The 17501-nt window shown below is 39.7% G+C and overlaps 1 protein-coding gene across 1 annotated transcript in view; it reads right to left on the reverse strand.

Annotated features, from left to right (window-relative positions):
* Tbcel (tubulin folding cofactor E like) overlaps window positions 1-17501 on the reverse strand; it is a 79153-nt gene that overhangs the window by 55493 nt on the left and 6159 nt on the right. The gene's annotated exons all lie outside the window — the stretch shown is intronic.

Consider the following 17501-nt stretch of genomic DNA (forward strand, 5'->3'; position numbering starts at 1 on the left):
GATTCATGTAGTGGTTGGAAAAAGGTCTGAAGTTTAGATTGAATGTAAGGCTAAACAGTCTGGATGAATCCTGTGAGTTTTGTCCCTTGACGTTCACTGTTCTTTTTTTCCCAGTGTCAAAACCTTTAACTAAACACAAGGATAGCTGTTTCAGAATTCTAGCTGACAGGGTAGTATACAGCATTCTCTGACAGCATCCAGGAATCACCCTTAAAAGTCAACTAGTGTGTTCTCTTGACCTTCTCTGGCTTTCTCCATTGTACTGCCTAGAAAATAGATCTACTCTGTATCATGAGCTTGAGAAGGCCTGACAGGCTACATCTATAAAATAAGCTACTATCATGTAACTCCTTGTTTTACAGAATTCAGGCAGAGCCCTAGAATATGCACACGCTAAGAAGGTAGAGAAGAGAGCTGAGAGGGACCTGGAACTCCTGGAAGCTCGAGGAATGGAGGTGTGACGCTGGCACATTTCTCTGAAAATCACAGTGGGTAGAAAATGTAATTCTTAGGCTCCAAGTTAAAATTCAACCAAGATATCAGCAAATGTACCCAACCCTGTAATTCTAGCAGCCATCAGTTTACTTTATAAAAAATAACCAGAAAAAAAGAGGACACAGAGTACTTAAAGAATAAATGACACCACAAGAAGAGGTATGGAATGAGAATACACAATGGGATACATGAATAACATCAACAAATCTGGTATTGCCAGTGCAGCATGTCCACGGGAGAAATATAAGGAGAACCTAAATAGAAACTACAGAAGAGAGCTTATGTGCTGCATGAAGAAGTTACAATTTTTCTTATAACAAGTAGGAAAAAACTACAGGGCTTTAAAGATGGGACTATAATCATCTATTTTTTGGAACGCTTTCACAGGTAATTTTGTAGTTGATGGACATGTGGGAAACAAGACAAAAGGCAGGAGACAAGTTAGGAAAATACTGCAAAACCATGACTGAGCTATGCAAAAGGCCTGATGCACTACACCCACAAAATACGCTACTGCTGTGTATACTACTTGTATTACTGGATTGATGGAGAGCCCTAAAATACATAAGCATTCTAGTTGATTATAGGGCTATACTGGAAAGCTCTAAAATGTACAAATGCTATTAATTATAAGAGAAAGTTATAATAAAGTGGAAAGAACATAGACATAGGAAATGGATGCGTTCTCACTACCAGGTTACCTATAAGCTATCTTCTCTATTTTAAGATTCTCCCCTATGGATTGTCTAAACCTTTCCCTCAAGCCTGTAACAAAAACTGGGGAAGGGGTGGAGTAGGACTATAAAAGCAGTCATTAAACCTGGCCTGTGCCCCAGACTACTACCAGCACCACGTTTATGGGCTTTGTGAAGTCAGTTCACAGATGCCTGGAACACAGCACCACCAGCCAGGGAACACAAGTTTCCTGAGTGTAATTCACCCAAGGGAGAGACGATGGAATACAGCTCATGAGTACATCGCAAGTCACTGCAAATACACAGCCATCCTGTTTTAAAATTTTTCATTTGTAAGCTAAATTTACAAAGATCTTTCTGTCTATAGAGAGAAATGGTGGATAGGGCTGCCCGCTATGCTAAGACTATGTCAATCTTTGAACAGAGCTGTGTCCTTTTCTGGCTCTAGGAACTTTCAGATTCAAAGGTTCTTTTCTAATACTAACTTATCACCATCAACAGCAGACAACAAAGAGCTCTGTCACCAGCAATAGATACTACAGCCCTTGTCAAAGGCCTGTCTCAAGCGGAATACCAACAGCATTTTTAGAAATTTTTAACAAAAATATCAAAGAAGTTACACTGCCATCTTCCATATAATTGCCAGTTCAAAAATAAAAAGTGTATAGGGAAGGTGAACTGTCATGTCAAAATAGTGGTATCTTTTATGTTCAGGCTTCAGAACTTAAACCTATATAATTAAAGGCCAATAAGTAAACACAATTGAAATAAATACACTTAAGAGTTGCTAAATTAAATAGTCAAAAGAAACTGAATCCTAGCAATAGCAAGCAAGCACTGGAAATGAAGTTCTTCCTCAGAGCCCAAGCTTAACTCTTCTAAATAATCTGGAGTTTTAAAACATACTGTGATTTTTTTCTTTAATGTCTGAAAAGGGATACCAGGCACCTTCACTGGTCATTTTCCAGAATAAGCTATTGAAACAGCATTGTAGGAATGCAGATATACACACATGAATGCATGGTTTTAATTAAGAACATTGTTACAAAACGGATTGGTAACATAAGTCTACTCAATATCTGGTGGGGCAGTTCGAAGAGGATTGGTAGGTGGGAAAGGAGGGCTGAAAACCAAGAAGACTGAAAAATGAGGGAATACAAGGTGGAAAAAGATCTCTAACTGGAGCCTCTTAAAAGGTTTTCTGGGAGTAGAGGGGCAATCTATGACTCTGAAAATAACAGGTGTCAAATCACATCAATCTACCTCTACAGTTGGCAGAGTCCTAACGCATTTGTAAAACAGTTCTGAATTAGTGCTTACAGTCAAGGAGCCAGGAATACTGGATGGCGTTGTTTGGTTCCCTTACCAAGCTATACAGTGTGCCTGTGAAAATCTCGGCTCCTCTGGGCCCCACGATTTTGACTATCATATCCTCCTGTCAAGTGCGTGGGTCGGCTCAAGCTAAAGCACAGGCTGTAGGATAAAGTACTCAGAGCATTTCTGCCATAGGGGCCAATAGCAGAGCTGAAGGTCCAGTCACCTAAGTACCTATCAAGCAATCTGTACTTTGTTCCCAATAAAAGGGTCAGCTCAAAATTAATATGAAACTCAATACAACTAAAAGGAGAAAACAGGAAACGCCTGACCACTCTCCTTGGATGATATGCAAGATTATCTCTTCTGTTATGCAACATCAATATTTATTTCACTAAAAAAACACCAATGTGTAGTGTACTTCAAAAAGTATAAATATAACCAGCCTTACAACTTCTACTAGAGATAAATACCACCCAAGTGCCAAAATATGAATTGTGAATCTTATAAAAATACTTGCATCATTTAGTGCACGCATAATTTCTAGAAGAAAAAAACAGTAACAAGGGGCTGGTGAGATGGTTCAGTGGTCTAAAGCACCTACTTAGAACAAGCTTAGCAAAGCACAGGGACCGCGGTTCAATCCCCCAGCACCACATGCCAGCCAGCCCCGCCCCCTGGTGGGCTGAGCTGGACACACACACACACATACACACACACACACACACACACACACACATAAATAAATAAAATAAAATAAATTAAAAAAAAAACAGTAACAAGATGATGCCAACTGAAAACTTGAGAGGAAAAATGGAGAAAAGAGATTTGTTCTTCGATGTCTACCCTTCTGAATCACTTGAACTCACCAAATTCATATATCACCTTTTCCAACTGTAAAATGTTTTTAAAATAATATGTCTAGAAATAAGGAAAGAGCTTTTAATTTCATTATTAATTTCTATGAAAAAACCCAAATTGGAATTTTTGTATGTGGAATATACAATATTACAATATTTTGTAAAAGAATTAGAGAAGATATGGATGACCAAACAGAAACAGGTACTTTTTCCTTTTTGTATTTTAGGGCAGGGTCTACTGGGTGTTCAGGGTCCTGTTTACAGCCTCCCAAGCGTTGTGATTACAGGCAGTGCCACATGTCCAGTCTCCATCGCCTTCTCAGCACACCCTGGGGGCAGCGCGGGCATGGCAGGCTGGGGATCAAAGCCCGGCCGCTGTACTCTGCCTAAGCAGGCGCTTTAGTGCACTGAGCTATCAGGCCGGCCCTGATTTTTGTAAAACAGAATTAGGAAAATAAAAGCAAGCTAAAACAAAACGCCGGAGACTTGAAAAGAACAAGAAGATGACAGCACCAGAACTGCATTCTGCGGTCTTCAGTATGAATTTACTATGGACAAAGCAAAAAGGCCACCATGGATTCTCAGCACAGGCTGGATGAGCAACCTCAGGATCTGCACTGCCCCTGCTCCACTAAATGTGTTAATAAAATTATCCAGACCCTTTTCAGTCCGCAGCTGCAACCACAGCACGAGGCAGTAACACCCTGGGAACTCCTGGCCCACAGCTACCTCTGAAGGGGGTACAGAGGGCAGCAGGCAGCTACTCCTACTAGGCTCAAGGAATACACAGCTGAGTGGTGATCTATGTTATTGGGGAAATAACTGGAACTCCATTATATTTTGGATGGGACTGAGTCTTCAAAAAGAATGGTCATAAAAAGAAAGTATCTTCAAGTAATTTGCAACAAATAACCTTTGGAAGCATGAAGAAGGAAGTAGTTTGACTCAGAGGTATTTTTGAAGATAAACCTTAAGTTACAGGATGGGAGGGGCAGTCCAGGCACTGGAGATATGGTATATAAACAGAGCTACAACTGAAATGGGTTAACAGTGGTACTGCTAAACATAAAACGTACAGGGATAGGGGCTGGCCCGCAGGAGACAGGCAATGACTCAGGTGAGAGCAGTCAGATCCTAACTGGCATTCTTCAGGCTACACTTCATCCTGCAGACCCAACAGCTGAGAAAAATGTTCACAGAATCACTATAAACTGGATACACAGATGGTGTTACTGACCAAAAGCAGAAAACAAAGGAAGTCAGTTATGAGAATTTTAAAATCCCTACAGGACTGGGCAGTGAGGAGCTGGCTTACTGTAATGGAAGCAAGATCAGGACAGTCAAGGGGTAGAGGCACAACGCGGCTTGGGGCAACGGTGGCAAATGGCACAAGTGCTGCAGCTGTCTGGATAACTGAATGCTCCCAAAGGCTTGCTATCACTGTTACATGGAGACAATGAGTACAAACCAGTCCTCCAGCAGCCTAGATGAAAGTGTAAGAGACGACAGTGGGTGAAGTCAAGGGTTAACAAGGAAGGTCTTCGGTTTGTTTTGTAAAGGACAGAGGAGAAATGCAGAGCTTGGGGTCAGGGGCTCTGGGAGCAAGCAATAACTAAAACAAAACCTAAGTAGAGTCTCCTGGATATCTTCAAGAGTCACTTAGGATCTATAGATTACTGAATTTTTGCAAGTTGTATTTTGTCCTGTTTTGGTTTTATTTATTTATTTATTTATTTTATTTTTTATTTTTTTTTGGTTAAGCACATTTAACTCACGTTAAATCTCATCCCCTGAAACCTATTTTTGAGCAAATGCCCAATGAACCAAAAACTTTGCCAGATTCTTAGACATCTTAGGTAACTGGAACTTCTGTTTGTCTTGTTTTCCAAATCAGCCTTTCCATCCTCAGCATAAGGGTATCCCCCAGTAAAACAGAATTACTCTGGGGAAGCATGTGTATGTTTTATATATGTTTTCCCTCCAGGAAAAATTAAACAAGAGAAATCTGTTAATCTGCCTTCTTTTAAATATTTGCTTTTAAAATATAATCTACAATGTGACTTTTTTAAAATTTCCAATTGAATCCAACTAAACAGCAGCAGCAAAATCGGTAACCCCACCATGTAGGAGCCCTTTTCATTAAGAACTGTGTTGTCAAAGCTTTCACACCTGAAGTGCGTTCAACCCGCAGCAACACCAGGAAGCTTCGCTGATAGACGTGGCAAACACACTGAGCCCGAGGCCACTCCTTCCGGTGTATGTGGTGCCACGGCACTTTTTCCAGGCTATGTAGATTTGTATTTTTACACAAAGATTAAGCTGTTTAGTTTTATATTTGTATAGTCTTATGACCTTTTGCTATAAAGTTCACGAAAAACCTTCCATGTCAATAAATATGTACCTATGTAGTCATTTTTAGGTTTGTATTCTTTTAATAAGCCTTTCTGCCTGAAGTTAATTCAGTCCCCAACATTTACTTCTCCCATTGCAAACACCTCAGGAGCACAGCAGTGCAACTTACTGTAATGAGGCTGGACAGTCTCGCTCTGTACAGCTCTTCCAATTTCACTTATCCTAAATTAGGTATGCCTGCTATCTCATTTATTGTCTGATGCCCTCTTTAAGTGAAAAGAAAAATAAATTAATTCAAAAAACCTTTAGAACTAGTCTGTAGAATTATGATCAGCCAATTCACTCACTTAACTCTTAGCATTCCAGGTGCCAAACAAGTCTAGCTGATAAAGTCATTACGACAGCATGACTTCACTACTAAGGACCGTCCTGGTCCTCAAAGGCCTCTCAAACATGCACGGCACTCTATGCAAGTGCAGCAGTATGTCACCTCAGCTTGTCTTGGTTAAAAATGAAATCAACCAATAGCAAGAGACGAAATGCGAAACCAAACTCTTGATGACTCCTTCAGTGCTCTGCAGCAGGCCCTGGTGCTGGCCTGTTATGCCACATTGCCATGCTCCTTAAAAGCACCACAAACATCACAGTATTTACCCATAACTCTTTACTTCATTCCATCAGTGACATCAAAGATGTCTAAAACCATGACTCTGTTTCAGTAAGAAGTAGAGCCTCCGAACTACTACTGTTTTCTAAAGAACTAGTCCATTTAAGGCACATTCTACATTGGAAAAAGAGACAAAGTTTTCTCATCTTCAACTGCACATCAGCAAATATGACTGACTCCCATTTTTGTAACCTGATGTATAGAATACAGCATTTGAAACTCAAATGCATTAGCCAAAGAAGCTTACAATTATAAGGACAAATTTGAGGAAAAATATTTTTAAGAAGTTAATTTGTGTGAAAATATTTCAAAACATTTATTTTCACCGTCCAAAAAGTTAACTTAAACTGTCCATTTCCCTTTAAATATAGTATTTTGAAATCCAGAACAAAAAGCACCTCCCAGATACTCGGCAAGCACAACAAAAATGTTTAACATGCACTCTACCCTTTGCTTCAACAGCTTTGAAGGAGCACTCTCCCTCCCCGCCATCCCCTAACTCGTTCACAAATTATACATCTACCCCTACCTTTCTACTTGACCCAGATTCAATTTGGGAAAATCCCAAAGCTTTACTGTTGCACTTACTCAAAGCAGAACTAGGCTTGTACTCTTGTACTGGTGTTCCTAAACCACGGGCCTCCACACTGAGATTAGCAATCAATTTAAAGCCTAGTAATTTCCCACAACCACCCTGAAAGACACAAACTAACACTTATCTCAATGAACAGCTGGGGACAGGGAAACTGCCCAGGTTTCTGTGACTCGACCAGCATGCTAAGTCATCCTCTACGTATTCTTAACTTGTAGAGACATGCTGCCATATAAATATTTCATGTCAACAGCATACAGAACCACAAACACAAATCCTACACATGTAACTTACTAAAATGTGTAGAAACTAACACAACAAAATACCTCGTACAACCACAGCAAATTACACCAGAAGACTGAAGCAGCTCAGTACTAATCATGAGAGGAAAAAATTACTAATTTCTCTGTCCTTCTAAACAGCAAGTAATTTATGCTCTGGAATGGGTCACCTTTCACCATTACTGTATGTGCCTGTTCTCTTGCAGCTGTGAACGCACCCGCAAGCTAAGATCACTAGCAGCTGCTCACAGACCACATTACCTCATTATCTCTGCTGCACAGAAGCTCTCACGTTAAGGAAAGGTCTCGTTAGGAAGTGGCTACTAGTTCCTCACTGCAACTTTCTAGAGACTACAAACCATGCTGGCTAGTAATCAGGGCTTGCCAGAATATTACAACAAGAGTAATGCACATAGGCTGCATAAATTTACACATTATAAGACATTTTGCTAGCTCCTCCCACAGTCCATGATGTCCCATGGTGGTCAGTGCCATTCTGGAACTACACTGGCTGGAAGACTGGGGGCAAGGTACTGAGGTTCTCCAAGACTCCTCATCTACAGCGAGGGGCAAGGCTTAGCTCCTAACGCCAAGCTCAGAGAAGGGCTGAGAATAAGGGCTGTATAGTAAAACGTGTTACGCACAAGAAAGCATTTAACAAATATTAGCTATTACTTTTACTGTTGCTATTCTCTTACCCCCAGTAAACATACTAACAGGCACATAAGGCTGGATGACTCGCAGTTTGTCTTACATAGATTTAACAAAATAAAGACTATGCTAATGTTTTAGCAGCATAATAAAAATGTCTGACATTTATAATGCTATTCTGCCTTAGCTAGATGTTGCTTTTACCTCAATTCTCTAAATTTTATGCCTGCTCCAACTCCCAATTCAAAATGTCCTTTACAGATGAAATCTTTTCAGAGCTATCTCTCAGCTTAATGTTTTCTTTTCTCTGACCTCATGATATTTATTGCCTAAAATTTCAATGTGCAATCTAGCAATCATATATTGGCATAATCTTGTTATTTCTGTCCATATATCATTAAATTCATGCATCATGATGTAATTTTCACATTTTTCTCATATCCTCTTCTATCTTAGCTTTTTGAGGGTAAGAACCACATCCTAATTTTCTTTTGTATCCATCACAGACCTGAACTTTGTATATAACTGGAACCAACTAAATACACTAGTAGGTTTTTCCAGTCACTGCTAATTGTATATACTAAACATTTTATAAAATATGAAAAGTAGGTTTATTAGTGGACTCTGAAATCAAACAGAATTATGTTATGATCAGCCCTTCAACTTCTGCTGATAAGTGCCCAAAGGAATTGAAAACAAGGAGTCAAACAGCTTTTTGCACACCTGTGCTTGTAGCAGCAGTATTCGTAATAGCCAAGAGGTGGAAACAATCCAGGCGTCCATCAGTGGAAGAAGGAATAAGCGAAATGTCACACATACAATGCGATATTATCCTACTTGAAACATGAAGAAATTCTAACAATACTGGAGTCTCCAAGACATTATGCTAAATGAAATAAGCCAGACACAAAAGGACAAATACTGTATGACTACAATTATGTGAGGCACCTGGAATAGTCCAATTCATGGACACAGAACAGGGGCTGGGGAGAAAGTCACTAATGGGGAAAGAGTTTCAGTTTGGAAAAAAGAGAAAGATCTAGAAATGGACACTATGTATTAGAAATGGTGAAACGGTATACAGTCGTCATTTATCTTTTTCTTGAAGTCATTTACCAATGTTCATGAGGAAAAATTTCACTAGATGAATAAAAGGTTGTTTTTATAAGGTGCAACTGCCTGTACAAAACTTATCCCTTGAACTGTTAATAGCACCTATGAGAATATCTCCAAAAAATCTTCAAAGAATCATCAAGTCACAATAAAGATGTGACAATTTGGACTTTTCAACATTTTAAGAGTTGCTTTTTTTCTAAAAGCATTTGCTTTAAATGTTATAAAGTTATAAAAATCTATCCATAGATACACAGCAAGCAAAGTGCTAATGTGGTCTCCCAATAATTCATAGACCTAGTCTCATTCTCCACAAATTCCAAATTAGTGAACATGCAAGTTATTTTACTTGACTCAGAGTTATTTCTAACTCCACAATCCACACTTGCCAGCTCTGCACTCATTTGCAGGTACACACAGACCATGAAAGCTTGCAGCAGCCCATCGTTTCCACTACCTACTGAGGTGGAACAGGGGACACTGCTTTCTCATTCAATTCTCAGACCAACATGTGCCCTTTTCTCTACCTACTCAGTTGTTTTTCAGATTTTTGTGCCTTTAAATGGTGACTTAACTAGAGCAGTGCTCAAGAACTAACTAGTAGTATTAGAGTACAGGAGGCTAAAGTGCCTTATGAAGAAAATAGGAGTTAAATAGTTTCCTTCAAGTATAAATTACACTGCCATTTGTAGTAAAGTCAACTAAGAAAATCAAACCTATATACAAATATACTATCTTTAAAAAGAAATGCAGAATGCTGAAAATGTAGCTCAAGGGTATAATCATTTGCCAAGTATGTGGAAGGTCCTGGGTTTGACTCCAGCACCACACACACGAAAACATCTCTAAGTCAAGGTTCTGGTATTGATCATCTGGCAAAAATGTCACGAAGACCACAGGCTCCTAAGAAGGCAACTCTATCTAGTACTTCTCCTTAGTTGTCTATTATTCACTAATTCAGTGCCTGTGGTAACTTCAAATAAAAATACTCTTAACAAAATTCAAGTATACTTTGATAAAGCAAATAACTCGGGGGGGTAGAGGTGGGGAGGAAAGGACCCCTGGAACGGAAAATAGAACCTTGAAAGTCTTAAATATATAAGGTCAGATTTAAATCTTTATTGTGAAGACTCACTTTCTATGAAGATTCTACGAAGCTATTCTCATGGGTGTTAGGATAAGTTTTATAAAGGCAGGTGCTCCTTATGAAAACACAGCCTCTTATTCATTTAGTGATAGTTTTCTTCATGAACACTGGTAAATGATTTCAATGGCACAGAGACCAGTAAAGAAAAATTACACTAGTCAATAATTGGTATAATTGGTTCTGGGACATTGAATGTCAATCTGACAAAAAGTGAAACTGAAACCTGACCTCACAATAGAGAAAAAAAATTCAGGAACAGAAGAAAAACTGTTCCTTTTAACCAGTGTGCTTTATGACCTTGATTTAGGGAAACAGTCGTTAACAAAACTTTAAAAAAGAAATCCATTAAGGAAGAGCTGGCCAATAAAATGAAAAGCTTGTGACCAGCAAAAAATATTAGAACATACAAAGACAGGTCAGAAATTGGGTGTGTATGTGGGGGGATAACACAAATAACTAATATGAAAAACTCTAAACAATTTAAAAGATAAATAACCCACCCAATAAAAAATGAACCAAAACTATGAACCAGTATTTAACAGAAAAACCTCAAAAGGTTAATATACATTATAAATATTCATGTTTGATATATTCAGAGACACATTAAAATTTCAATGAAAATACCACTTTCTATAAAAGAGGCAAAACTTAAAAACTCTGGTAACATCAAACGTTGAAGAATAGGGCCGGGAAGATGGCTCAGTAGAATAAGCGCTTCCCTGGTAAGCGCAAGGGCCTGAGCTCAATCCCCGGTTCCACAAAAAAAAAAAAAAAAAAAAAAAAAAGTTGAATATATGGAAGAATAGTAGCTTTCTGTTAAAAAAAAAAAAAGCTTATTTATTTTTGCTTTTTGAGACAAGGCATGTAGTTCAGGCTGGCCCTGAACTATGTAACATAGGTTGCCTTGGAACTCATGGCAACCCTCCTGCCTCAGCCTCCTGAGTGCTGGGATTACAAGAGTGCACTATCACATCTAGCAAACAAGAGTAACTTACACTGCTGTTGCTGGTGGAAGTATTTATTGTGCAAAAACAACTTAGTCACTGTTAAGGGGGTGATTACAGAGTAAACTCACAGGAATTCGTACATGCGTGCCCGCACTCAGGTACAAGAAAATCGGTAATAGCAATTCTTGAAGTTACAAAACTCCTAGAGAAAAATGTCCCTCACATCTAAGAATATGCAACTGGATATATCACAGACATACTCATGAATGAAATATTATACAACAATGGAAGTCAGCAATGCCAACTCCTTCAACTTGCTTCCTCATCCACATGAATGACTCAGAAAATAATTAATGGATAAAATAATCATGAGAAAACAGTAAATTCCAGTTATACAAACTTCAAAAACACATAAAATTAATCATCTTATTACTTATACACCTCTGTGATAAAAACAAAAAGCCAGAGATAAATACAAAATTCAAAGTAGTGGCATCATCAAAGTATCCTTGAGGACAGAAGCAGAGAATCAGGAACAGGCACAATGCGGCAAGAACAAAACTCAAAATGCCTTCTCCAAATGTGCTGCTCCTCCATGAACGAGTTTTATTTTCAGCTCAGAAGTTATATTTCCCATCTCATAAATTGTATTTCCCTCTTCCTCTCAATAATCCATCAGTAAGACCTAACACCACCACCTCCAAAACATCCCGCTTCTGCCCGGTTCTTTCCACCTCTATGCCTCTGCGCTGGTTTAGGCCATCATCAACCTGCCACTAGGACTGCTGCACAATAGCCTCCTCCGTGGTCTCTCCTGACTCGTAATTCTGCACAAAGCAGCCAACTGATCTTTTCACAATTCAAGTCAAACCACGTCCTTTAAACTTTTTAATGGCATTCTTCCTTATTTAGAATCAAGCCTAATGTTGTATGCTCTTCAAGGTCTTATTAATCTGAGGTCTGCTGACCTCCCTGACTTCCTTCCAGTCTTCCACTAGCCCAGTAGGCTTCTAACTCCCTTTTCAACTTCCCATATTCACTCCCCCTTTCCTGGTCTTGGCAAAGTTGTTCATCTCAGTATGCGAACCTCAAATGTAAACACAAATGTTATCTTCCCAGAGGGGCTGCGTCTGACCACTCATCAAAAATAGCACCACTGCTGATTACTCCTCACTCATCTTACTTTTTACAGCATTTATCAAGATCTGTTGGTTTAATGTAGAAGTTCCACCAGAACCTGTTCCACAGAAACAAGATTTGTCAATCCAGTTAAATGTGACACTGGGCAGTGCCTGGCATGTCACCATAAGTATTTGTTGAATGAATGGAAAAGCAAATTTTATTTTGGACAGGAACTAGTATCTTCTGGCAGTGAAATGAAAGTCTGCTACACCATGAAGTATGGCAGAACAATTCTGAAAATTTCTAGAAAAGGATTATTCTAAGAACAATTTTAGGCAGCAATTCCTTCAACAGTATTTATGTTTCACACTCCTAAGGATGATTATTGAATTACTAAAGTTTCACCCAGCCACAAGATTGAGGGTTAGAAATGTGTCTCCTGCTTCAATTTACTACCTGCAGAAGAATACTGCACTGAAGAGCAAGGGCTCTAAGTTAATTCTGACTGATGTGTAGTCTGCACAAGTTACTTACCCCTCTCTGCCTGCTTTATTTGTAAAATGAAGCTATTAACAGTTGTTTCAGTTACTTTGAAAACTAAGTTTTTAAAACTAAACCATCTAGCATAGTACCTGACATGCAGTAAATAGTCAATAAATTGTTGCTATTATCGCAAATGGTGTGACTAGGAAAGCCTAGACAAAGGAGCTGGAGTCAAATAAATACATCTTGCTCTAGTGCAGATAGACCCATAGGCAACACCAGAAACATATGTCAGCACATATTCCATTCTCATTCAACACAAATGTACACAAAAGCTAAGTCTAGACAAAGCACTTTGAGGACAAGGAAAGAGGGTCTTTACTAAGGAGTTTGGTCATACATGAAGCTGAGTCTTACAAGAAAGCAGCAAAAGGTACAGAAGAGAAAAAGCACAAGTATAGGCAACAATTAAGCAAAAGAAATGCAAGATTAAAAGAGACGTGGATTGTTGCCAAAGTGGGCTGGAAGCTGATGGTGGCCGGATTGTCTACTGCCACAACACCCTGAACGCACCTGATCTGGTCTGATAATGGCTGGGCAGGCCAGATGGGAAAGGGCCACAGTCCTGCGAGGAGTTCCTACTGCTATTCACTGCGCACCAAGGAAATTGGAGAAAGAAAATAAATATGCTAATTTGATACCAATCTTTCTAAACAAGACAAAGTACTTTTATGACTTTAAATTACTGGATAGGCCTACTACCTGTTAACTTAAAACTGAAAATGTGTGAATCTCAATTCTTAAAGCCACATGAGTAATCTGTTAATAGTGACTGACCTGCATCCTATTCTTAAAACCATGCTTCATTTCCACAATGGCTGGTGTCATTCTAGTTATCATCATGACAGCAGCAGGTAAAACCCTGAGAGCTTATTTATGCCATTCGCTGTTTTTTACATGAATTATCTCATAATCACGATTATCTCATACACTTATAAAAGGTATTAACCCCTTTTACAGACCAAAAAAACTGACGCAAGGTTTCAGGAACAAGGCGAGTAAATGATAGAACCAGGATTCAAATCTAGGCTGCCTTCAAAGCTATAAAAGTAAACCAACCTGCTGAACTATAATACTGCAAAGTTCACTACGATTTGCTCAAAAATGTGTGAGCCTCCTATAATTTAAACCACACTAACTCAGTAATTCTTAAAATTTATTGTACAGAAAAGTAACTTGGGTAGCTTGCTAGAACAGATCCTTAGACTCCACCAGACTTTGGTTCAGTAAGTCTAGACTGGAATTGAAGGATCTGCATTTTTAATCGTAAGTACAATCAATTTCGCTTTGCTTGGCCTATGAGCTGTGGGCTGACAGACCTTATCCTGGATGTCCTAGAGCTTCAAGGATGTTGGAGCCTTTCGACCTCTAGACATTTTCAGATTTAAAGGCGGTAATACAAAGTAGACAGAAAACACATACAAGACTTCACAGAGGGATCATCTGATCTGAAATAAGGATGAACAGGATTCTACTAAGAAACTGCTGCCCACCCACTCACCCTCAGTAGGCTAGGTAAGCCTGTACCACTGAGCTATCCCCCCAGCTCTCGGGAACATTTTGCAACACACAAGAGAAGATGGGACGATCATAGACTGTAGTGAAAAAGGATCAGCTTTGGGGAATGGAATATCAGAAAAACTGAGAAAGCCTGGAGCCAGAATGTGCATTTAAATAAACACACAAGTTTCATGGGATGGGGCTTGAGGTTTTTGAGAAAAATGAAGTAACAGCCATATTCTCTGGACGAGGACTCTCAAGCTACGCAAGACCTAACAAAACTAGAATATAAGCAATAGGAATGGTTGTACTATTACTGTGCTGATCTGGAACGCAAGGGTCAATAATTTGTTCACTCATGAAACAAAAATTGACTACTATCTGTTTCATATTGCCTTTCAGTTCTTATATAGCTGAGTAGACTCAAAAGATATAAAGAGCACACTTATTTAGAACACAGTCCAAGTGTCTACAGCCATACCACCTTGAACGCACCTGATCTTGTCAGAAAACAGTTCAGGACTAAGGGTAATCAGCTACAGTTTAAACACTAAGGAAAAAAAAAAGTGTGTGTGTGTGTGTGTGTGTGTGTGTGTGTGCTTACCCAAGAAACACTACTCAGAGCAACATCATTTCACTTTAAACCAAATTCTAACAAATATGTAAATACCTGATTTCCAAATCACAGCAGTGATTTGGAAACAAATATTACAATGGGAAGAGAGTCTACAATAAGTCCTAAGACCTACTGTGGGGGGAAAATGATATATTAAAAAAGCACACATAATCACTCAAAGTTCTCCACAATTGTTTATTGACAGATACATGATTCCCAGAATGAAATTAATGAGACTCTTTCTTAATGTTTCAAACATTTACAATAAAGTAAAATGATCTTTAAACATTCCTTAAAGCTAAATACTTCAAAAACAAGTAACATTTACCAGATGAAAAGAATCTGTAAAGGCGGTGACTCAATGCCAGTAGCAGGCTTCACAACCCAGACATAGTGAGCAGATAGTTAAGGGCAAGAAAGACGTATTTTACGACAGGATTTGAAGATGAAAGCACTTGCTTTTATAAGGTAGCTAATCAAGAATGTGTCCCCATGGAAGAAGTTTTAAATTGGGTGATTCTTTCCTGATGACTGTGCCTTTGAATCTCACATCCTGAACAGTAGGAATTCATCCTCAACAAAACTCAGTACCATTACACTAGTTACACACATCCTACAAACTGACTTACAGACATTAGGCAACATCATTTGGCGCTCAATGTGTAACCATAAGCTGTGTGACAACTTCTTAAAGCACATAGCCGGCCAGGGAGATGGCTCAGTGGAATAAATGCTTCCCTAGCACAAGGGCCTGAGTTCTATCCCTGGTTCCACCAAAAATAAGTAAATAAATAAAGCACACAGCAACACACTAAGGGCTCTTTGTTCAACACATGAATTTTTACTATGAATTAACACTAAGAATCTCATCTATTTTTAAAAAACAGATGAAAAACATCACTGTCCTATTGGGAATTAAGAATGTAACTGCTTTGGCTATGCTTCTTATAGTTAATACTAAGGACATGAACTCTATACCTTTATACCTAAAGGGAAAATGTGCTATCTTGGGAGGCTGAAGCAGGAGGATTGTGAGTTCCATGGCAGTCTGGGCAATTTAGGAATAAAATAAAAAGTAAAAAGCTCTGGGGTGTAGCTTAGTGGTTGCGCATTTGTCCAGCATGCTTAAGGCCCTAGGGTTGATCCCTAATACCACAAAAAGGACAAGGTATGTCATAATGATTATTGCAGCAAGACTTTAAGCTGTATATAAATAGCAGAAAAGAAAATCAATGTATTTTATAACACTGGAAGAGTAAAATACCCTCAACTGTGACAGAAAGGCAAAGCAGCTAAATGAAACTAGGCCTCTCATATTTCTCAGACACAGCAAAGGACAGAAAAGACAGGATACAGAAAATTGTGTCAATCAGATGATTGTGCAACATTAATGTATCAATAATAAAGATTATGGTGCATCAGAAAACAGGAGTCAAATAAGCTACACATTCCAATCATTAGCCAACTGGGGCAGGCAGGTGCACGTGCTGCCTTTTCCCTGCCCCAAACTCCCCTCTTCTCCGAATCATCTCTGTTCTATGGCAGTTTACAATACAGGGACACTGACTAGTCAAATGTCTCAGAAACCGCAGTTTTCAAACTTCAGGGTGTGACCCATAAGTCAATATGGTGCATTTTGTCAGCATTTTTCCAAGAACACGAATGGCACATAATAAAAACCGTCAGAACACATCACATTTAATACAGGTGAACACTGTGGGAATGTACCATATCATTCATTCATATCAGGTATGTACTAGGTCACAATGCCGGATGTACTTCTTATTGTGAGGTATGACTTTTTTTTTTTTTTTTTTAAAGAGGGGGGCTAAGTTGGGCAGATACTACACTAGAAATCTAGGTCTAATAACTGGACCCCAAAATTGCACGTTTTCCCTCAATCTTCAGCACCTGTGTAGACTCTGCTTAGGATAGACCAGAGGATGCAATGCCAGGGTTCCCTGGCAGTGTGAAAACAACAGGCCCAAGCCCCAGCTCAGCCGCCACCGGGCGGGCCCTGAAGGCGCTGCTAGGTTCCCCAGTCATAACCCAGCAGCCAACGCTCACCAACTCTGTATAACTTAGCAACCTCCGTGGTAAGGCTCCTCCTTCCTCCACTAATTGCAAACGGCCAACTCCTGCAACCAACTTTCCTCAACTACAACTTCTGGAACCACATGGCCCCCAAATCTCACAGCCGAGGATCTGTACTCCCCACTGTCCAGAGAGTCACATCCAAAAACCCCAAAATGCCAAAGATAGGGTGCCCTCCTGCCTGCGCCCATCTTCTCCCCCCAGCCCCATTCTCTGTGCATCCCAATTAGGGGCAAAGACATTCTCCCAAAACCTCGTATCAAGCCACCACATCCGAGTCTAAAAAGGGCAGGCTGCGTACCCCAGGAGTCCAGTAATGGCCACTCTTCCCCGTCCCTGGGGACATTTATGTTTAATTCAGCGGTTCCGAGGCAAGTGTCCCATTTCCCCTGCACTCCCAAGGGCTCCTCCCACCCCCACGGCCCGGGGACCGTGAGAAGCAGGGGTGCCTCCAGGACGGGCCTCCCCCCGGGGCCAGCCTCTCCTCCTCGCAGAGCCTCCCGCTCCGCCCC

This window comes from Octodon degus, unplaced genomic scaffold (assembly GCF_000260255.1).
Source record: "Octodon degus isolate 3935 unplaced genomic scaffold, OctDeg1.0 scaffold00080, whole genome shotgun sequence".
NCBI classification, from domain to species: Eukaryota; Metazoa; Chordata; class Mammalia; order Rodentia; family Octodontidae; genus Octodon; species Octodon degus.